The 23,941-nt window shown below is 40.2% G+C and overlaps 1 protein-coding gene and 1 pseudogene across 2 annotated transcripts in view; both read left to right on the forward strand.

Moving 5' to 3' along the window:
- Window positions 1-6,469, forward strand: part of LOC117713998 (uncharacterized) — a 29,992-nt pseudogene extending 23,523 nt beyond the window's left edge. Inside the window, exon 5 of the transcript XR_013112004.1 lies at window positions 4,588-6,469. The product of XR_013112004.1 is annotated as an uncharacterized LOC117713998 (transcript). The remainder of the gene's footprint in view (window positions 1-4,587) is intronic.
- LOC117713735 (uncharacterized) overlaps window positions 1-23,941 on the forward strand; it is a 43,684-nt gene that overhangs the window by 8,476 nt on the left and 11,267 nt on the right. The window lies entirely within an intron of this gene.

Raw genomic sequence — 23,941 nt, forward strand, 5'->3', positions numbered from 1 at the left:
TTCATGCTTTTTTGCCAAGATAGCCTAGGTCACTTCAGAGTCTGATTCTTCCACAAGTGAATCAGTTATCCTCGGGCTGTTTTGAGCTCCCTAATGGCATAACCAGTGCAAAGAATTCATCCCTGAAACCATGGACACTCAACACAGATGTACACAGCAGGTTTTACTGATATATTTGTGCATATTTTTCAAAATTAACAAGGAAGAAATATGAAAGAATCTGGGAATGGATAAAGGAAATTAAAAAGGGTGAAAGTAATGCACTATAATTTACTTAACATGTACAAAAATATATTTTATATATATCGTGGTTATATCGATTGCCTAGCAATTAGGGATAAACTGGGCATTATTATAGTAGACAAAGAGTCCCATTCCCAAAACTACTAGGTTGCTAACTGTAATTGTGAAGTATCTGCTGCCCCTTTCTGGTCACAGCATGTACTGTGCACAGACACATGCAGGCAAAATAGCAATGCATATGAAACAACATTTAAAAAGAATAGCTCAGAAAACTGGAATTCTCCACAGTGAGGTCACTGTCCTGAGGAACAGAGCAGTCAGGGCTAACTGAAATGTAATTCTTTCTTGTCCTGCATTGAAGCATCTGTTGCCTTCCTCTGACCCAGCTTGCTCAGGAGGAAAAGCTGCTTTACTTTGAGGTTAGAGTAGCTCAGCAGAGCTGTTCGGGTAAGAGCAGTGTGTATACATTCTCCATGTGCTGTGCCTGTTGCACATGTGAGATTTGTGGCATTGATATGTCTTTTAACTCTATCTTTGAGATTATACTTCATGATTAAAATGTAAATTTGTGCTGTAAATCTCCATCTGCCTCAGTGGCTAGACTTGTAGACTTTTTTCCTTAATGATGTGGTTCAAAGGATGGCCTGGGGCATGAAACCTAAAAAAGAATGAGAATGGTAGCATCTGTGACATGCAAAATCTGTTCTTGTCTGGTTTTTCTTTTTTATTGGATATTTTCTTTATTTACATTTCAAATGTTTCCCCCTTTCAGATCTCCTCCATAATTCTTCCTTCCCCTACCTGTATGAGGGTGTTCCCGCACCCACCCACTCCTGTCTTCCCTCCCTGGCCTTCCCCTACAATGGGGCATCAGAGACCCTCTGGTCCAAGGGCCTCTCCTCCCACTGATGTCTAACAAGGCCATCCTCTGCCTCATATGCAGCTGGAGCCATGGGTCCCTCCATGTGTATGCTTTGGTTGGAGGTCCAGTGTCCAGAGGCTCCAGGTAGTCTGGCCAGTTGACACTGTTGCTCCCTCAAGGGGTTACAAAACTCCTAAGCTCCTTCAGTCCCTTCTCCAACTCCTCCATCCGGGACCCTATGCTCAGTCCAATGGTGGTCTGCAAGCATCTGCCTCTGTATTGTTCAGGCTCTGGCCAAGCCTCTCAGGAGACAGCCATATCAGGCTTCCAAGACCAAGCACTTGGTCTTGGAATCCACAGTAGCATCCAGGTTTGGTAGCTGTATATGGATTGATCCCCAGGTGGGGCAGTCTCTGGATGGCCTCTCCTCAGTCTCTGCTCCACACTTGATTCCATATGTCCTCCTGTGAGTATTTTGTTCACCCTTCTAAGAAGCACTGAAACATCCACATTTTGGTCTTTCCTCCTGGGCTTCATATTTGGTTGGTTTTCTTTGAGCTGAGTACATACTCTTTTGAAAGATATATTTTAAAATAATGACTTAGTTTTGTGCAGTGATTTCCTTATCAAACACATATTAATGCTACAGCACCTGTACTTCCAGCCTAGAAAGATGGTTCTGAGAAAAGCTCTCTCACTTACACTCAGGTGTCCTTGATCCCAGTTGTTGCTCCTGAGGGCCAAAACTTACTGTCCTCTTGATTAAGCTAGCTAAATTCTTAAATGAATGGCCTGCACCACCACTCAGTTTTAAAATTACTTGTTGTAGCCATGTAGTCAACTTTCCATTGCAGTAAGAAAGGAAGCATGTGAAGCATGGCTTCTACCTTCAGACCAGAGTAGGAGGATCAGATTCTTGTGTAATTGTCGAAAGGAAATGGGACAAGCAAACAACCGTTAGCATCACCATTATGATGAAGTACCAGGTTGTGCCATGGTGGTTGATTTTGTTATTTCCCAGCATGCATTATTTCATGTAATGTGAATGAAAGCAGCTTAAACTGGTAGTCATACAGATGGGGATGATTAGCTTGGATCCAATGAACATTAAATTTCCAACTAGTTGGCCACATTGCACACATTTCCAATGCACTTGCAAATTTACTTCAGCCCAGAGGGTTGAGGAAGAGGCCATTGGTTTTAGCAGCATGTGATAAGTTGTATATCTCAGCAGCTAACATTGCTCATAGAGGCGAGGTAAAACCATATCTTCTTAATGGTATACTCTGTGCCAGGGAGTGCCCTGATGGTTTTGAAAATTGGTGCAGATATGTGGGAACGATTCAATATTGATTATCATTTGAAATAGTCAATAACTGATTTCAGTTTTTGAATTTGATATCATTTAAATGCACCTGTCCTATTGTCTCATAATTATTTTCATTCTCCAATACTTCCAGTCATTCAAATTTTTTTTTCATTTTCAAAAGTGCTGCTGATTATTTCTTTTTAGAGCAATAGCTCTTGTACCACAGGCTGGATCATACTCTGTAATTTAGAATTAAATGTCCAGCCCTGTCTCTGCTGGCACATGCTGGGAAGTCATCAACTCGGCAGGCTTGACTTTGACAATTCATTGAATGGAAAAATAGACCAGTGAATGTGTGTCCTGTAACTTCTGCTTTTTGTCTAGACTTACAAATGAAGCTGTACCTGTAAAAGAGTTGAATTCTGTGACCAACTTGGAACTGTGTGTAGTCACAGTGAAGAAAAGGACAGAGCCAAAGAAGTTTATAAATTCCCTGCTTTGACAGTACTTTGTATTAGCAATGAACAGTGAGGTACTCAATGTTAGATGATTGATAAGTGGCTTGACTAGCCCATCTTTGGGTCCAACAACAGAAAATCAATAATCTGGATTAAAAAGTGAACTTTTAATTCACTTTTAATGGAGATATGACTCAGCAGTAAAGAGCTCTGTCTGCTCTTCCAGAGGTCCTGAGTTCAAATCCCAGCAACCAAATGGTGGCTCATAACCATCTGTAATGGGATCTGATGCCCTCTTCTGGTGAGTCTGAAGACAGCTACAGTGTATTCACATAAAATAAAGAAATCTTTTAAAAAATGAACTCACCAAATTACTGTAGTTATACTATTCCTACCAACCAGAAGATCTATGTAATAGGATGTTTTGCTGCTTAACAGGACATTTTTTGTTTTGTTTTGTTCTTTGAGGTTTTAAGATGATTCTCCTGAGAGTATAGGCTTGAATAATACTTGCTGTGCTATAATACAAAGCCATTCTCTCTGGAGCAGAGTGTCATCAAGCCCATTGCAACTTTTAAAACAATATTTTCCATTATATTTATCATATTTCCACCATCTGTCTTCTGCCTCAAAATCCCTCCATAGACATCTCAATGTTTTTCATTGAAGAGCTATTTTTACTTGAACAGTGGTTACTGTTTGAATGTGAACTATGTTTAGCTGCAGGTTGTCTCAGCTATGAGGCAAACTGATGGCTGAAATGGACTGTAGGTGTTGAATAGAATGTACACACAATGTACCCTGTTCCTTGATTGATGAAGCAGACTTGCTCTGTGAGACTGAAAGAATTTCTTCATAGCTACAAACTTCCCAGACTCAGGCCTTGTCTTCCTCTATTGTGGAAGTGCAGAGCTGGGTAGGCCTGTGCTGTCTGAGTCATCTGATCTCTTCTCATCCAGTAGGGATGCTGCTGCAGTCCTGAGGCCCAGCTGGGTGACCCTAGATAGTGATGGATTCTGGGAAGAGCTAACTATCAATAGCAAGAGTAGGAGGTCCCTTGTGGGATCGTTCCAGGATTCTCGTTGATGCAGCAGGAGGGAGCTGTGAGGTAGACAACAAGCAATAGTATGCGGAGTGTCCATCCTTTTCCAGCTTTTCTCCCAGGGTTGTCTGAAGAATCATATGAAAAGGTCAAGATAAACCTCATATGTCTCCATTTGGAGTTCCAGGCCTGTTGGGCCATAAGGCACTATCTTAAGGAGTCAACCATAAGCCCCAGGAACCAAGTCATAAGACACCAGCTCTAGCAACAGACCATAAAATCCAGAAAAAGATCATTACCACCACTTCTAGTGAATAGCTTAGGGGCAAGTAGGAAAATGGGGAACTATCTCAGAGTCAGCCATCTGGGCTGGACAGCCCTATTTCATCATACAGTTAAACATTCATGACTTAGGAATTTGAATTCAGACCACTGACAACCTGTGATCCCCTAGCACCCACCAATGAAGTTTTAGATTACCTAAATCTTCTAGAGAGTTCCACCTGTTCCCTCTAAGAAGGTCTGCGTGCCTCTCTCTGAGATGGACATTTCAAAGAATGGTTGAGACCCACGTGCTAGTTGTTTCTACAGAATAAGAGCTTTTTGTTTTTGCATACTATCTGAATCTAGGATCCTCCTTCAGTGATTTTCAGATCATTACAATACCTAGTAGGTGAATATAATCAATGTGGTAAACCCTTTGCAAAGAACAGGCATCTTAAAAGTCATGAAAGAATTTATACTGGAGAGAAACCCTATGAATGTAATCAATGTGGTAAAGCATTTTCACAGCACAGTAATCTCCTACAACATAAAAGAAGACATACTGGAGAGAAATGCTATGAATGTACTCAGTGTGGTAAACCCTTTTCACAACATAGTTATTTTAAAAGGCATGAAAGTATTCATACTGGAGAAAAACCCTATGAATGTAATCAATGTGATAAAGCCTTTTTACAACACTGTAATCTCCAAAATCATAAAAGAACACATACAGGAGAAAAACCCTACAAATGTAATCAATGTGACAAAGCCTTTTCCCAACATAGTACTCTCCAAATATATAAAAGAATACATACTGGAGAGAAACCTTTCAAATGTAATCAATGTGATAATGCCTAATCACATATAGATGATCTCCAAAAGCACAAGAGAACACATACAGGAGAGAAACCCCTACAAATGTAATCAGTGTGAGAAAGCCTTTTTACGACACTATGATCTCTGAATACATACAAGACTACACACTGGAGAGAAACCCTACGAATGTGTTCAATCTTCAAAAGCATAAAATAATTCATAATGAGGAGAAAGCCTATGAATGTATTTAATAAGATAAAAATCTACAAATTTCCATAGTCTTAATCATCATGTGAAAGGGTTAAAAATTTTTCAAAAACTCCTAGCAGGCTGAACAGAACCAAGAGTACAGGTCAGCTTGTCTGTGAGCTTTGTGTTTCAGGAACTTGGCTGGCCACAAGATAGAGGTTGAATATGAATAGGCTCTTGAAAAACAGATTATACAAAATGTTCCCCATGACTGTTCCTTGAACCCTGTCACAAACTGAATAATGGGCTGGGACTTTCCATAGGTACTTTCCAATAGCCCCACTTCACTCCCCCTGGATTGTGGTTTTTTCCCCCCTGGGTTGTGGTTTTTTCCTTGTGGGTTTTGCCTTTATATTCCCTCTATCTCCAAAGCTCGGGGTCAAACCCCACTGTCCCTGCATGGGTTACAGGTCTTGACCTCAGCATGCTGATTGAAATATGCCTCTTGCTGATTGCATCGAGTTCAGTGTCTTGTGAGTTATTGGTTGGCTGTGAATTCCTGAGTTTTGAGTGGGGGGAGTTCCTCCCTTTCGTGAGGACTTTACAGTGAACATATTTGTATTGGCAAGAATCCCTCTGAATATAAACCATGTGGTAAAGCCTATCCCAGCACACTTACCTCCTAATGTAGCAAGAAGCACATACTGGACAGACACACACACACACACACACACACACACACACACACACACACACAGAGAGAGAGAGAGAGAGAGAGAGAGAGAGAGAGAGAGAGCTTATGAATGTACACAATGTGGTAAACCTTTGCATATTACAGTCATCTTTGAACACATAAAAGAGTACATAATATATCTCAGAATACACAAAAGAACACACCAGTAGGATAAACCCTGTGCGAATGATGTGGTAAGGCCTTTGCAGGTGACATATCTTGTAATGTATAAAGTAACACAGACTTGTAAGAAACCTCATGAAAATAAGCAATGTGGTAAAGATTGTGCGTGTACGAGTTGTTTTTGAAATCCTAAGAAAAATCCATGCTGCAAGGAAGCCCTATAAATGTAGTCACTGTGGTAAAACTTTGTACTTTCCAGTATCTTTATTCAAGAGTATAAATTTTAGCCGGGCGGTGGTGGCGCACGCCTTTAATCCCAGCACTTGGGAGGCAGAGGCAGGCGGATTTCTGAGTTCGAGGCCAGCCTGGTCTACAGAGTGAGTTCCAGGACAGCCAGGGCTACACAGAGAAACCCTGTCTCAAAAAACCAAAAAAAAAAAAAAAAAATAAAAAATAAAATAAAAAAAAAAAAGAGTATAAATTTTAGCTTGTGGCTTGATTTTCCCTGTGCAATCTATTTAAAGATTACTGCAGCTGGAGGCCTGTGATTGGACAGGGAAAGGGGAGGCAGAACTAAGAGTTGCAGAGAAGAGAGAGAGAGAGAGAGAGAGAGAGAGAGAGAGAGAGAGAGAGAGAGAGAGAGAGAGAAAGAAGAGGGGGGTGGGGAGAAGGAGCCAAGATGGAGATGGAAGGACAGGATGATTCAGAACTAGCATGGCTTTAAATTGCCACAGGTAGTTAGGAATATGTTATAAGGATACAATAATTGGGATAACTCGTCTAATCTAGTTGAGCAGCTTGTATCTTTATCAATCATCCCAGAAATTATTGTGTGGGCATCTTGTGATTTGAGAATTGCTGATATATAAATCTGACTGATTAATTTAAGCTTCAAGAGCTTTGTTTTACTGGGTTACTGAAAGGTGAGACCACCCACCATTAATGGGATTATGACTGAGAGGTTAGGGGCAGCACTGAGGCAGCGAACTGGAGTTGGGAAGACTGCTATCAGTCGCTGTATGGGCAAAGCCATGGAGGCAGCAGAGTTATTGGGCAGATTAGAGATTTTGGAGCTCTGAGTCAGTCTCCACAAGAATAAGAACAGGTTGGCCATTGTCGCCAGTGGAAACTGTGAAAGTGTTAGGACAACAAGTGTCATACGTGGTAACTAAAGAAAGGAGCTCAGAGCTCAGAGCTCACATCCTTAACCTATAGCCTTAGAGAGTGTGGGACTTAGAGAGTGTGAGGATATGTTCACCCTCAAGTTCACCCTCAGTGACATACTTTATTGAACCAGGGAACATATCCTAAGTCTCCCCAAATGACACTACCGACTGAGAAGGATTGAGTTCTCTACCTTCAAGCCTATATGATTGCTTTCTGTTACATGAGCCAATTAATGGTGAAGAAAAACTCTATGGGTAAGTGTTCAGATGCCTCCACCCCTGAGTTACAGTAATGAATTCTTGAACAAGAAGAGCATCATGAGAAAATATTATTTTATTATTACAAGTAGAGGGCACTTGTTGGAGATATGTCCTATTCACTTTCACAGTTAAATCAACTCTGAGGGGTGAGAAACTGGCCATTGTTTTTAGCTGTGTGTGTTTATGATGGTTCCTGTATGCTTGGCCCAGGGAGTGGCACTGTTGGGACCTGTGGCCTTGTTGGAGGAGGTGTGGCTTTGTGGGTGTGTGCTTTAATAAAGTTTTCCTAGATGCTTGGGAGCCAGTAGTCTGCTAGCAACCTTCAAATGAAGATTTAGAAGCATCAGTTCCTCCTGTACCATGACTACCTGGATGCTGCTATGTTCCCACCTTGATGATAATGGACTGAACCTGTGAACCTGTCAGCCTGCCTCAATTAAATGTTGGCCTAATAAGAGTTGCTTTGTTAGGCTGTAGAAATGGCTCAGTGGTTAAGAGCACTGACTGCTCTTCCAGAGGTCCTGAGTTCAATTCCCAGCCACCACATGGTGACTCATAACTATCTCTAATGGGATCTGATGCCCTCTTCTGGTGTGTCTGAAGACAGCTGCAGTGCACTCACATACATTAAATAAACAAATCTTTAAAAAGGAAAAAAGGGGAAAAAGTTGCTTTGTTCATGGTCTCTGTTCTTGGCAGTAAAACCCTCGTTAAACATTGTATGTTTACATATCTCAGAAGTTAACATTGTACCTAGGGGCAAGATTAAACAGTACTTTCTTAATGCCATTCTCTCTGCAGGAGACTGACCTATTCTTTTTCAAACTCCATATAGCTATGTGGATTTTTCAGTGATGTTTGACTATTGTAAGAGTCAATTATTGATTTCACTTTTTGAAACATTTATTTTTTTCAACTTAAAACCCAGTATCAGCCGCTCTCCTCCCACCACCCTCTCAGAGCTCCTCTCCACATTCCCTCCTCTCCTTCTCTGTTGGGATAGAGGAACCACTCCTGTGTATGATCCCCAACTCCAGAAGCCCCTCAACCCCCCTACCCTGGACACATCATTCTCTACAGGACTAGGCACATCCTCTCACTTAGGCCAGACATGACAGCCCAGTTAGGGGAATGGGATCCACAGGCAGGCATCAAATTCAGGAACAGCCAACACTCCAGTTGTTGAGGAACCCACACGAAGACCATGCTGCACATCTGTTACATATATGAGAGGGGACCTAGGTCCAGTTCTTTACTGTAACTCAGAGTTCCAAGAGACTGATTAGTCGTTCAGTCTCTGGGAGACAACAAGGTTCCAAGGTCGCAAATTTTGTTGGTCTTCCTGTGGATTCCCTATCTTCTTTGGGTCCCTCAATCCTACCTTGAGTTCTTCCACACAACTCACCAAGCTCTGTCTAATGCTTGGCTCTTTCTCTCTACATCTGTTTCTGTTCTCTGTTTGTTAGAGCCTCTGAGCAGCGAGGTGTGCTAGGATCCTCTCTGCATGCTTAACTGGTTATCATTAATCATGTGAGGGATTCCTTCTTGCTCACCAAATGGCTCTAAATTTGGGCCAATCACTGGTTGGCCACTCCCTCCTCTGCTCTATCCTAGTCCCTGTTTGTTTTGTAGACAGAACATATTTTAAATGAAATATATGTGGGTGGAGCCATGTCCTTATTTCTCCACTGGGAGACCTGCGTGGCTACAGGAAGTGGTCAATTCATGATCCACATCTTCCACTCCTAGGGGTTTTAGCTAGACCCTTGCAGTAGTCATCCTGTGGACTTCTGTCCCAGGTTTCTTGCAGGTCCTTGAGCTTTTCTCTGGATCCTACATCCAGAATTTCTATTATCCCCTCTGCTTTTCCTCCACCTGCCCCTCCCTTCCCCCACCCACAGCTTCCTTCCCCATTTCTTCTCCTACCCAGTTCTCTTCCACTATTCACCACTGAAATCTTATGAGTAAAATTCAACCAGCCCACCTTGGGCCCTCTTAAGTATTTGGGTATTGTGGGTCTGTGGATTTTAGCATGGTTAACCTGTACATTATCTGTAATGTCCACTTATATGTCAGCACATACCATTCACGTACTTTTGGGTCTAGGTTATTTCACTCAGGATGGTATTTTCTCATTCCATTTATTTTACTGTATATTGTCCTAGTTTTTAATGCTTGATTGGTCCCTGTGTTATTGAATGACATTTCATTTATCCATTTTTCAGTTTAGGGACATATTCATTGTTTTCAGTTTCTGTCAGTTACAAAACTGTTATGTTAATAAGCTGTTATTAACATAGTTGAGCATTGCTTTTGATAATGCATATTCCTCAATGCATAAGGAAGGCATTCTTGTCAGGATGACCTAAGGCAGGCTCAGTCTTGCTTATGAAATAAAAAAGGGGAGAGGCAGAGAGAGCTTTTGGGGCAAGAGTCTTACATTGGCCATGGACAAGGAAAGGGGCTTTAGGCAGGAATCTGACATTAGGCTAGAACAAAGAAATAATTTCAGGCAGGAATCTAAATCTTAGGCTAGAACAAAAAAGTAATTTCAGGCAAGAATCTAAATATTAGGTTAGAACCAAGAAGTAATTTCAGGCAGGAATCTAAATTTTAGGCTAGAACAAGGAAGTAGGCTTTAGACATGAAAATGATTTTGGGCTAGGACAAGGAAGTAGGCTCAGATACTTTGGTCATTCTGATAAGCTCTTAGAAACAGTGATTATGGGAGTGTTCAAAGAACTTTGTTTATTGCCTTGCTTGTTCTCTGACTATTTGTGTTTATTGCCTTGCTTGTTCCTTGAATATTTGCATATATCCTATTGCTCGTTCCTCAACCTAGAACTGACCTTAATACTTGCATGTAATTACAATGGTATAAAAACAAAAAAATAGGAGGGGGGATTGGATAGGGGGTTTCTGCAGAGGAGAAATGGGGAAAGGGATTGACATCTGAAATGTTGATAAATAGAATATCCAAAAAAACCCTAAATTTGCAGGTAAATAGATAGATCTAGATAAAAATCACTCTGAATGAGGTAACCCAGAACCAATATTTTATGAATTCACTTATACATGGATGGCCACAGTAATTATCCATCACACCCTTGTTCCACTGTTCTATTTTTACAACTGGGCAATAGTTTTTGTTCATTGAAAATTGGAAAGACACCAAAGAGCTGTTTACTGACTTCTTTATGTGTGAAGAGATTAAGTATTGAAATAAAGTGTCATTGTTTAAAAAAAAAAAAAAAGAATCAGCTCTAATCATCCTTCAATTGAATCATTTTCTAAATTTATGTTAAAGTTATTGATTTTAGCATTAATACATTACTCTTAGTGATGCTAAACTATTATTAATAATAAAACCTTTTGTTTAGTGCTCTGAGTAACCTGCAATTCCATTATAAGAGGAATAGAATATACAGTTTTGCTGGGCAGTGGTGGCACACGCCTTTAATCCCAGCACTTGGGAGGCAGAGGCAGGTGGATTTCTGAATTCGAGGCCAGCCTGGTCTACAGAGTGAGTTCCAGGACAGCCAGGGCTATACAGAGAAACCCTGCCTCGAATAAAAGAGAATATACAGTTTCACTATTGGTAAGACAATTTATGAAGAAAACATGTGCTCTTCTATTTTTCTTTTCTTTGTTTTTTTTTTGTTTTTTTTCTATTTTTCTTTTCTAAAATAAAATTATTCCCTCTGTGTTTCTAAGAGGTTCTGTTTAAGATTTCAACTGATCTTCCTTCAAATGTGAAAAAATATTACAAAAAGGGTCGTTGAGCTATTGAACAGCACAATACAAAATTCCAGCAAACAATTGCACAAAATAAGAATTTATTTCACTTTTCTGTTCCAATCATGAAAGAATACCTGTGTTTCTAAACAATATAATTAATTTATAACAGTATTTTTTTTATATCTTTGGTACTTTTCTGAAACTATTGGTCTGGTCTGTACAAATGAATAGTTGAAAAATCCATTTTTCACTAATGGGGGTGAATAATAAAAATTTATAAAAGTTCATTTTATAAAATATATACAGGCTTTTTTTTAAAGGACATGAAAAATTTGTCTTTGAAACGAGCCAAGAATGTAGATCGGCCGGTTCCAGAGCCAGCTGGCCACAAGGAAAAGATAAGTCATCTAGATGGTACTGAGAAGCCTATACAAAATGTTCTCCATAACTGTTCCTTGTACCCTGTCACAAACTAAATAATGGGCTGGTACTTTCCACAGGTGTCACAGTGAGTGAATGGTAGGGCAAGGCCACATTCTTAAAGAAACTAGGTACAAGGTGTTTTCCACATGACCCTGACTAATATGGGTTGGGTTTCTCTGAGACATTCCATTGTTTTTATGTTATGTTTCCTTGGTTACCCCTTCACCCCCCTCCCCCGTTTGTGAGATCCTATATAAGACCGCCCCTGACCAGGTGGTATTTTCAATTCCTCTGCCCCTGAGTGGGATACGAAATTTACCATCAGTCAACTGATCCCAACATATACCTCATGCTGTTGCATCAAGAATGGTGTCTTATGACATTTTGGGTGGCCACGAATTCCTGAGGATTGAGAGAGGTCCTCCCTTTGGAAATGGGGTCTTTCAGGGGGGAATTTATCCATTAATATAATGATTCATTTTATTTTGGGATCATATTAAGAAATGAAATAAAATCTAAAAAATGAAAAAAACTCATAGTTGAGAAAATATCCTGGTGATATAGGGGAGCATTTTTGGAGTATATGCCCAGGAGTGATATAGCTGGGTTTTGAAGTAAAACTATTCCTAGTTTTCTTAGAAACTGACAAATGATTTACACCAACTTTCTACAAGTTTGCACACCCAGCAGCCAAAGAAGAATGTTTCTCTGACTTCCCATTTTCTCCAGCATGTGCTATTTCTTGAGTTTTTGATGTTAATGATTCTAATGAGTATGAAATTGCACCTCATAGTTGTTTTGATTTGAATTTCCCTGAAGACCAAAGACTTTATGCATTTCTTTAAGCATGCTTTGGACATTCACAATTCCTCTGTTGAGAATTCTCCGTTTAGCACTGTATCTTATACTTTAATTGGGATATTTGGGTTGCTGGTGTCTTACCTCTTGAGTTCTTTAGAAATTTTGAATATTAACCCTCTATTATGTGAAGAATTAGTGAAGTTTCTCTCCCAATCTGTAGGCTGCTGTTTTGTCCTACTGACAGTTTCCTTTGCTTTACAGAACTTTTGAAGTTTCCTGGAGTCGAATTTATCAGTTGTTAATCTTAGTTCCTGACCCATTGCTGTTCTCATCAGGATACTGTGTCCTTGACCACTTTCTCTTCTATGAGTGATAGTATATCTAGTATTATCTTGAGGTCCTTAGGACTGGTTCTTTGAGAAAATCAACAAGATAGATAAACCCTTAGCCAGACTAACTTGAGGGCACAGAGACAGTATCCAAATTAACAAACTAATAAATGAAAAGGGAGACATAACAACAGAAACCAAGGAAATTCAAAAACTCATCAGCTCCTTCTACAAAAGCCCATAGTCAACAAAATTGGAAAATCTGAATGAAATGGACAATTTTCTAAACAGATGCCAGGTACTAAAGTTAAATCAGGATCAGATAAACAATCTAAACAGTCCTGTAACCCCTAAAGAAATAGAAGAAGTCATTAAAATTCTTCTAACCAAAAAAAAGCCCAGGACCAGATGGTTTAGTGCAGAATTCTATAAGACCTGCAAAGAAGACCTGCTACCAATACTCTACAAAATATTCCACAAAATAGAAACAGAAGGAACACTACCCAATTTGTTCTATGACGCCACTATTACTCTCATACCTAATCCACACAAAGACCCAACATAGAAAGAGAACTTTAGACCAATTTCACTTGTGAATATTGATGCAAAAAGATCAATAAAACTGTCACAAACTGAATCCAAGAACTCATCAAAATGATCATCCACCATGATCATTTTAAAAATCATGATTAAAAAAAAACTGCATGGTATTTGTACAGAGACAGACAAGTTAATTAATGGAATAGAATTGAAGACTCAGAAATAAATCCACACACCTATGGTCACTTGATCTTTGACAAAGGATCAAACCATTCAGTGGGGAAAAAAAGACAGCATTATCAACAAATGGTACTGTCTCAATTGGAGGTCAGCAAGTAGAGTAATGAAAATCTATCCCTTCTCATCTCCTTGTACTAAGCTCAAGTTCATGTGGATCAAGGACCTCCACAAAAAACCATATACACTGAGACTAATAAAAGAGAAAGTGGGGAAGAACCTCAAATACATGTGAACAGGAGAAATTTTTCTGAAGAGAACAACAATGGCTTATGCTCTAAGACCAACAATTGACAAATGGGACCTCATAAAATTGCAAAGCTTCTGTAAGGCAAAAAACACTGTCAATAGAACAAAACTGCAACCAACAGATTGGGAAAAGATCTTTACCAACCCTACATCTGATAGAGGGCTAATATCCAATATACACAAATAACACAAAGAATTAGACCCCAGACAATCAAATAACCCTATTAAAAATGGAGTACAGAGCTAAACAAAGATTTCTCAACTGAGGAATATCTAATGGTGAAGAAGCACCTAAAGAAATGTTAAACATCCTTAGTCATCAGGAAAATGTAAATTAAAAGGACCCTGAGATTCCACCTTACACCAGTCAGAATGACCAAGATCAAAAACATAGGTGACAGCAGATGCTGGTGAGGATGTGGAAAAAGAGGAACACTCCTCAATTGTTTATGGGATTGCAAGCTGGTACAACCACTCTGGAAATCACTGTGGCAGTTCCTCAGAAAATTGAACATAGAATTACTTGAAGACCCAGCTATACTACTCCTGGGCATATACCCAGAAGATGCGCCAACATATAACAAGAACATGTGCTCTACTATGTTCAGCCTTATTTATAATATCCAGAAGCTTGGAAGAACTCAGATGTCCTTCAACAGAGGAATGGATACAGAAAATGTGGCACATTTACACAATGGAGTATCACTCTGCTATTAAAAGATTTCATGAAATTCTTAGGCAAATGGATGGAACTAGGAAATATCATCCTGAGTGAGGTAACCCAGTTACAAAAGAACACACATGGAATGCACTCACTGATAAGTGGCTATTAGCCCAAAAGCTTGGAATACTGAACATATAATTCACAGACCACATGAAGCTCAAGAAGAAAGAAGGCTTAAGTGTGCTTTTGTCCTTCTTAGAAGGGGAAATAAAATACTCATGGGAGCAAATACAGAAACAAAGTATGGAGCAGAGACAGAAGGAAAGGCCATTCAGAGACTGCCCTACCTTGGGGTCCATCCCATATAAAGTCGTCAAATGCAGACAGTATTATGGATGTCAAGAAGTGCTTGCTGACAAACCTGATATAGCTGTCTCCTGAGAGGCTCAGCCCAAGCCCGACAAATACAGAGTCAGATGCTCTGAGCCAACTATTGAACTGAGCATGGGTTCCCCAGTGGAGGAGTTAGAGAAAGGACTGAAGGGGCTGAAGGGGTTTGCACCCCCATAGGAAGAATAACAATATTAACCAACCAGACCACCCCCCACCCCCAGAGCTTCCAGGAACTAAACCACCCAGCAAAGAGTGTCCCATTGCTTTTGTTGAATATGTAGCAGAGGATGGCTGTATCAGGCATCACTGGGAGGAAAGGTCTTTGGTCCTGTGAAGGCTTGATGCCCCAATGTAGGGGAATGCCAGGGTGGGGAGCTGGGAATGGGTGGGTGAGGGAACACCTTAATAGAAACAGGAGAAGGGGCGATTGGATATGGGGTTTCCTTGGTGGGGGGAACCAGGAAAGGGGGTAACATTTGAAAGGTAAATAAAGAAAATATCCAATAATAATAAAAAAAAAAACTAGAGCTGATTCCTTGAGACAATCAATATAGACAAACAAGGGAGATATGACTACAGAAACTGAGGAAATTTAGAAAATCATCAGATCTGAATACAAATATCCATACCTTACAAAATAAAAAAATCTAGACAAAATGGATGATTTTCTAGACAGATACCAAAAACCAAAGTTAAATCAAGATTAAGTAAACTATCAAAACACACACATAATGCCTTAGGAAAATGATACAGTCATTAAAACCCTTTCAGCCAACAAAAGCCCAGGGTCAGATGGTTTTAGTGCAGAATTCTGCCAGAACTTCATAGGAGAGTTAATACCAATACACCTCAAAGTGTTCCACAAAATAGAAATGGAAGGACCACTAACTACTTCGTTCTGTGGGGCCTAGTTATTCTGATACCTAAAGCATACAAAGACTGAACAAACAAAAGAAACTTAGGACCACATTTGCTTATGAAAATCGACACAAAAATACTCAATACAATTTTTGCAAACTCAATCCAAGAGCACATAAAAAACATGTTTCACTATGATCAAGTAAGCTTAATCTCAGGGATGCAGGGATGGTTCAAGATACTTAAATCCACCAATGTAATCCAATATATAAACAAACTCAAAGGGAAAAAAGCACATTATCATTTCATTAGATGCCAAAAAACCCAAGCCTTCAACAAAATCCCAAACCCCTTTATGTTAAATGTTTTGGAGAGAACAGAAATTCATGCCACATACTTAAACATAATGAAAGCAGTATAGAGCAAATAGCCAACGTTAATTAAATGAAGAGAAACTTGAAGCAGTCCCGCAAAAATCAAGGACAATACAAGGCTGACCACACTCACCCTATCCATTCAAGGTAGTACTTGAAATTCTGGCTTGATCAATAAGACAACAAAAGGAGGTCACAGGAATATAAATTGGAAAGGAAGAAGTCAAGGTTGTTCTATTTGAGGACAATATGACAGTGTTCATGAGTGACTCCAAAATTCTACTGGACAACAGCTGAAAAACAACTTCAATAGCAAAGTGGCTGGATATAAAATTAACTCAAAGAAATCAGTAGCTATACAAATGATAAGCATGCTGAGTTAAAAAAAAAAAGTATGGAAACAACACCTTTACCAATATCCTCAAATCATTTATCTTGCCGTAATGCTAACTGAGCTAGTGAAAGATCTGTGACAAGAACTTTAAGTCCCCGAAGAAAGAAATGGAAAAACTCAGAAGATGGAGAGATCTCCCATGTCACGGATTGGGAGGATTAACATAGTGAAAATGGCCATCTTACCAAAAGCAATGTACAGATTCAAAGAAATTCCCACCAAAGTTCTAACACAATTATTTATAGACACTGGAATGACAATTCTTCACTTCATATGGAAAACCCAAACAACCAGGATTGCCAAAATAATTCTGAACAGTAAAATAACTTGTGGAAGAAACAGCTTCCCTGACCTCAAGTTGTACTACTGAGCAATAGTGATAAAAACTTGTGTATAAGTACAGAAACAGACATAATAGTGATAAAAACTTGTGTATAAGTACAGAGACAGGCATGTTGATCAATAGAATAGAGTCAAAGACCTAGAAATAAACATAGACACATTCAGACACTTGAGTTTAAATAAAGAAGCCAAAATATTCTTCAGCAAAACCTGGGAGCAGTTCTTAGAGTACAGGAGGACAACCACAAAGGGTCACAGAGGCTGACCTTCTCAGGTCTGGTCTATAGATGACTCAGATTCACACATAAGTTTCTTCCTGACCACCTCCCATCCTGCAATGTGTCTCTATGCTCTGGGCCTTCCTCACTCTCACTCGCAGGTGGGTTCTCTTCCCTGTGGGCTGAAGAAGTTGCCCTCTGACTTCTACATACATCCTGTGGCACAGAGTGGCCCACATACACATACATTCACATACATAATAAAGTGAAATTGCAACAGGAACAAATCTATACAACTCTAGATTCACACTTAGTTCTTACAGTGGCATTGATACATGTTTTAAAACTGTCTTTTAGCTTATACAATATGGTCTAAAAGACAGATTTATTGTTTTTGGTAAATCTCCATCTCCCTCAGTGGCTCAAATTTCAGTCTCCTGTTCCTGTAGACACAGTTCAAAGAATAACCTGGCGCCTGAAATTAAAAGAGACTGTTGAATAACAGCATACACGAAATGCAAAATCTTTCTCCTGCTGGCTTTCCTTTGAGCATTACTCAAAACTGAATGTCAGCTGTTTTTCAAGACATTTTTTTTCTTTTCTCAGTTCTTGCACCTGAGTACAATAATAACAGCTTGTCTGTTTGAGTAAGCTAGCTAAATTCTTATATTAACTGCCTGCATCACAATTCAGTTTTAAAATTACCCATTTGAGTCATATAGTCAACTTTCCATTGCAGTAAGAGGGAAAGGATTTGCATGTTCTATGACGAACTTTGAAAGTGGTGCCATCTGAAAGGGATGTGACAAAGGATGTTGAAAATGTTCCTCCTTTCACATTACTTAACATTAGCCATGAGTAGTGAGGTAATCAATTTTAGATGATTGATAAATGTCCTGACTGGCCATTTTTTCATTCCCACGCACCAGGCTATCAATAATCTGGAATAAAATTGAACATATAGTGAAACAAAGTTGCTGCAGCAACACTAGCTCTACCAAATAGAAGATCTAGGTAAAATGATGTGACCCTGCTAAATAGGACTGTTGTTTTCAATTTTGAATATGATGCTCAGGAAAGAATATACTCAAGTATACTTGTCATGCATTAATACAAATCCCTCATCTATGGAGAACATGGTCATAGCGCCATTTCAACTTTTAAAATTAATTTTTGGGGCTTGAACATGGGATGGAAACCAAGCTTGGCTGGATTATTGGTTGGTGATTCTCTCAGTCCCTGCTCCATCTCCAATCCATGCATTTCTTTAGACGGAATAAATTTTAGGTGGCTAGTTTTGTGGTGGGTTGGTTTCTTTATCTCTTTACTATGGTTCCAAGAGGCAGCCTTCCCAGATTCCATAAACCCAATGCTAGAGACACAGTGAGGACACCCCCATTGATTCATGGAAGCCTCCTCTCTCTCAGGTCTCCCTCTCTTCCTAGAGATGCCCCCTCCCTACCCCTGTTGGTTGCAGACTTCCATTCATTCTCAATGTCATCTGGCCCTACCCTCTGCCCATCCTCACTCCTGACCCTGAACTGCTCCCCCCCAAGCCCTTCCCTATCCCCTCCCCCACCCTTATTTCACTAATGATCTATGGATGATTTGTGCTCCCAGAATCCTATTGGTTCTTAAAAAGTGGAACTCTCCTGCAAATGGTAGAAGGAGCCACAGTCAAGGATGATTTCTGTTAGGCCCTCAAAGCAACAGGATCAGTCCTGGTGCCATATACACACAACCAATGTAAATGCACTCAACAAGTTTTATTCATATAATCGAGCAGTCATATTCATACATATATAAGAAGGAGAAAATAAGTGGGGAAATATTTGGGATAAAGAAATGACAAGGAAGTGGGTAAATTGTTGCAGGATATTAGATTACCGTTCATAGAAAACCCAATAGGTAGCAAAATATACAAGCTTATAAAGACTTTGCTTTTGCCAGATAAAAGATGTTTGGGAGTTTGGGAGTGCCTCTGAAAGCCAGGACAGATAAGAATGCTAAAGAGTGGGAAGTTCCTGCTTATCTTAAGCAGATTGCTTGGGAGAGGTCTTGTGCTCTTTGTTCTACATCCGGAGGCAAAGTCATCTGGATGGCCTTGACACAGCTAGAGCTGAAAATAAATGGTTCTCCCCTGCTACTGATTTAGCTTACTGTAACCCCCCACCCTGACAATGACTTGGTTCAGCTGCCAAGGTGCAGTGGGGGAGCTAGAGTCTTCTTTTATTGCAATTGGACCTTTGAGAGCTCTCTAGGTGGGCTTTCCCTTTGAGCTTCATCTCTGCTCCTAGCTTAGAATAGCATCATGTAAGAAGAGGGGTAAGAAATAGCAGGACACAGATGAAACAGGATTTTAGGAAAGAGAGCAAAGGAGCCCACATGGGTTTGGATGAGCTCACGAGAATGGTAGACTAGCTAGGTAAAAGGGCACAGATAGAAGAAGATTTCTGAACAGCTAGCAGTTTTTCAGTTGTTTTATGTTTGTAAAAAGTCAGTTACTAGTTTCTCTTTTTCAATTTGATTTTCTTTAATGCAGCACTGCTCTAATCTTTTACTTATTTCTATTCTCCAAAGTTTAGTAGTCATAAAGAATTTCTTTTCATTTTTCAAAGTGTTGTTGGTTTTTTATTTCTGTTTAGAGCAATGTGTCTTGTAGCACAGGCTGGCTCATGCCATCTAATTGAGAATTGTGTTGAACATCCAATCCTTCCTCTACCGCCATGTTCTGGGAAAACATCCTGCAACTTTTCCAGGATGAGCTTTGGGTGTCAGTAAGAAGGAAAATTAGACCGGTAAATGAAAGTCCTCCAAAATCTCTGGCATTTACTGGGGTCTTAACAAATGAAGTGGGCCCTATTTAAGAGTTATGGTCACTGCCTAATATATAGGCATGTATGGTCAGAGCACAGAAAGAAGGGGTAAGAAGGAAGGTGCAAGCTTTTGAGCTTTGGCAGTACCTGACAGCAACAATGAGTAGTGAGGTAATCAATTTTAACATGATCAATAATTGCCTTGACTGGGCATTTCTCAGGTCCACAGACCAGGCAATCAAGAATCTGAATGAAGAACTGAACTTATTGTTCAGTTGAACTCATCCTTCATATTACTGTAGTTACACTAGTTAAATAAAAGCCAAACAGATGGATATTGTAAGGGACTTTCCATATTTACAGTTTGGGAAATGGAAAACCCTTCTTTAGTCTAGATCTTTTGATTTGATAAGATCCAGTTTTAATTTAGGTCACAGCTTCTGGATGCAGCCTACATATTAAAAGGGCATCGAACATGGTTGGTTTTCTCTTTTTCTGCTTGACCTACTCTGGCTAGCAAAATCATTTTATTTTTTCTGGCATAAGAGCTCTTTCTTTGGAATTCTGATATATATTGAAGACCAGCTGAGACATTCAGGCACAAGGACTGAACCACTACTGGATTCTTCAAGTCTGCAGTGGTAGATAGCCATTGTTTGACCAGTTGGACCACATCCTGTATGCCATTTTTATATATCCATTTTCTGCATGCACATAGAGATCCATGCTGTCAGTTCTGTTCATATAGAGAATTTTAACTATTATAGCTGAGTTTCTTCACACTGAGCAAAATGTGCTGGCTAACAACATTGCTGCAGAGAGATTTCCATCTGTTTCCTGCTTTTCTCCCAGGATTGTTTAGAGTCTCATAGTTGGCACGTGAAGAGAATTTGCAGTTCTCCTGATACCAGTGTGAAGTCACAAAACCAGATATACTTTGTGTCCTAAAACCTCTCTTTAATTGTTAGAACAGTTCTGCCCATGAATTTGATAGTTCACCCTGCTGCAAGTTGAATAATGGACTGTGCAAGCTATCCACTTTGATTCCAGGAGGAAGAAGAGGAAATGCATGCTGAGTGCTAGAAGAGAGAAAGATAGGTTTTTGGACGACAGGCACAAATACTACCAAAACACAAATCTTTGTGGATCTGAAAGAATGCAGGACACTGAAACTCTATGGGGTGTGCCTTCAACACACTCTAATTCTAAGGAAGGTGCTCATGTCACTCAAGAGTCACTGGCCAATTAGGGCCTCCAGGCAGGTCATCTGATCAGGAGAAGAGGAGGGTTCTTCCGTGTGCTTTGTGCCATGCTGCGCGTTCAGCTCCATTGCTGAGCAGGCTGGAATTGTTGTCTTGTTGTGCTCTGATCTCTGTTGCTGTGCAAGCTCCTGAATCACAACATGGTGAGCATATGACTGCTGCCTCTAACTAGATGGAGCAGAGGGATTAGCAGCGGAAGCTGGGGTGGTGGACCCTACACTGTGCTGGGTGGGAACCAGTGGACAGATGCAGCCACTTCTGGGGTTTCTTGTGGTCCCAGTCACTCGATGTACTCTGCAGTAGCATCTGAAAAACTTCATTATGGGAGTTGCATCTGCACAAAGCATTTGGAGCAAGGGCTTGTGTGTAGAAATATCCTTGTCAGGATGCTGAGTTAGGAGAAGGCTACATTCTCTGGTAAGTTCTACATGTTGTGCTCTTGACATTTAACATTAAGTGGATGATTGATTTGAACTTAATTTTGTGGTGGTTGTAAACCCCATCTCACGTGGTGGGTAGCACTCCAGTATTAAGCTGTGCTGAGAAGAGTAGAATGGATTATGTAAGGGAACTTTCAATGCTTAGGAAATAGTAAGTCACACCACAAAGACTTTACCTGAGGGAGGATTGCCTCTAAAACACGTTACAGGTAAGTAGTATGCTAGCCAGGCCTCTTAGAGACTGGGATGCTAGGATACATATGTTTGTTCACCAAGATTGTCCAGAAATGAGGTTCCAGATGAAGACAAAGGAGACAACCCCGATTAACAAACAGCCACTAGCCCCTTCCCCAGATCAAAGTCCATGTCTCTAAGAAGCTCTCAAGCTTGCAGGCTTTCCCTAAGACCATGAGGTATTGGTAAAATCACAGAGCTCCTTTTCTAAAACCAGGCATATGACTGGGAGTGCTGGTAATGGTCGGAGGCCAGGCTCTTTGGAGAGGAGTTGCTTCAGATTCTGAGAATCCAGCACTTTCTACCACATGGATGGCATTTATTTTACCAGTTCCAATACCACTGTAGGCATGGGTAGCAATGTTGGTGAGATGTTCTGTTTCCTTTCCCAGCACTGTTTGATTAGATTCCTCCTTAGTTTGTCCCATTATATGGTAGTTTCCTAATGAAAGTCTCCCACTTCTTTCCATCCCCCCCTCCTGCTGCCCCCCACATAGTAGTATAAATGCTGTTTTTTTTTCACACTTTACAGAATATTATTATAAAAATGTGATCTATGTTATTTGACAGACACAAGGTGCCTTTTGCCAGCCACGGAGCTAAAATCTTAACAATACAGAAGCTAATAGAAAAGCAGCATAGTAGAGTGTTACAGAAAATGTAAGAGACTGACTGTCTACTGATGGAGGCCTGGAGTACTTTACCTCTTGTTGACTTTTCTAATTGAAAACGTTGTGGTTCAAATAGTTTCCATTAAAATTCCTATTGTAACATAACATACATTTTGTGGGATATATAATTACAATCTGGTCTATACATAGAATGTAGTGATCAAGGCACACAGCAAACATTAAATGCCAACAATCCATGTGTTCAGAAATGCTGCTATTCTTAAGAAGCCTACTTAGCATAAGCCTTAGCTCCTGGCCCCCCCACTGCTGGTTTTCCTCTTTCTACCTTTTTCTTTTCCTATCTTTGCATCCTGAGACCTTCCACGTAGGACTCTTACTGCTGAATGACTTGCTGTTTCAGGGCACTGGTTTACTTAAGAAATAGTTCTGGATTATCTTTGCTATGTAAATCTCTTGTCTGCCTACGTTGCTGGACCAGTAGTAGTCTCCAGTCCATCAGTCCATCGGTAAATTGTTTACAGTGTAGCCTGTGGTGTGACCCTAAAAGAGACATAGTGAAGACAGCATATGTGGAATGCAAAATCTCTTGTAGCCCAGCTTCTCTTTCAGTCTTAACCAGAGCTAGATGAGTGCTATTTTTACAGAGTTTTTTTTTCTTGTTTGTTTGTTTGTTTGTTTGTTTTTTTTTTTTGGTTTTTTGAGACAGGGTTTCTCTGTGTAGCCCTGGCTGTCCTGGAACTCACTCTGTAGACCAGGCTGGCCTAGAACTCAGAAATCCGCCTGCCTCTGCCTCCCAAGTGCTGGGATTAAAGGCGTGCGCCACCACCGCCCGGCTCAGAGTTTTTTTTCTTAATTAATATTTTAATTGTGTTGAGTGATTTCTTGTCTGGGAAGTCACACTAATTCTAAAACCTCTGGATTCTCAGCCCATTACAAAAATGTCTGTGACAAAAGCTATTTTGGCCCTCAGGGCCCTGATCCCAAAATCTGTTGCTTCCCAAGGCAATGACCTTGCTTTTCTCTTGATTAAAGTCTCTAAATTCCTTTTTTTTCTTTTTCTTTTCTTTCTTTCTTTTGGGTTTTTTTTGTTTGTTTGTTTGTTTTTGTTTTCTTTTGTTTTTCGAGACATGGTTTCTCTGTGTAGCCTTGGGTGTCCTGGAACTCACTCTGTAGAGACCAGGTTGGCCTCGAACTCAGAAATCCGCCTGCCTCTGCCTCCCAAGTGCTGGGATTAAAGGTGTGTGCCGCCACTGCCCAACAAGTTTCTAAATTCTTAAAGCACAGTAGCACAACAGTTTTAAAATTACACATTTGAGTCAGGTAATGAACTATGCATTGAGTTAACAGGGAAAGGCTTTGCATGTGGAGCATGGCATCTGCCCTCAGTCCAGAATAGGAGGAACAGTGTCCTGTGTACAGTGCAGAGTGAAACAGGGTAGGCAATAGCCAGATCACAGACTAACTAAAGGTTAAGGCACTCAGTTGGAGCGCTCACCATTATGAAGAAGGACCAGATTGAAGGAGGGTGGGT

This window comes from Arvicanthis niloticus, chromosome 8, assembly GCF_011762505.2.
Source record: "Arvicanthis niloticus isolate mArvNil1 chromosome 8, mArvNil1.pat.X, whole genome shotgun sequence".
NCBI lineage: Eukaryota > Metazoa > Chordata > Mammalia > Rodentia > Muridae > Arvicanthis > Arvicanthis niloticus.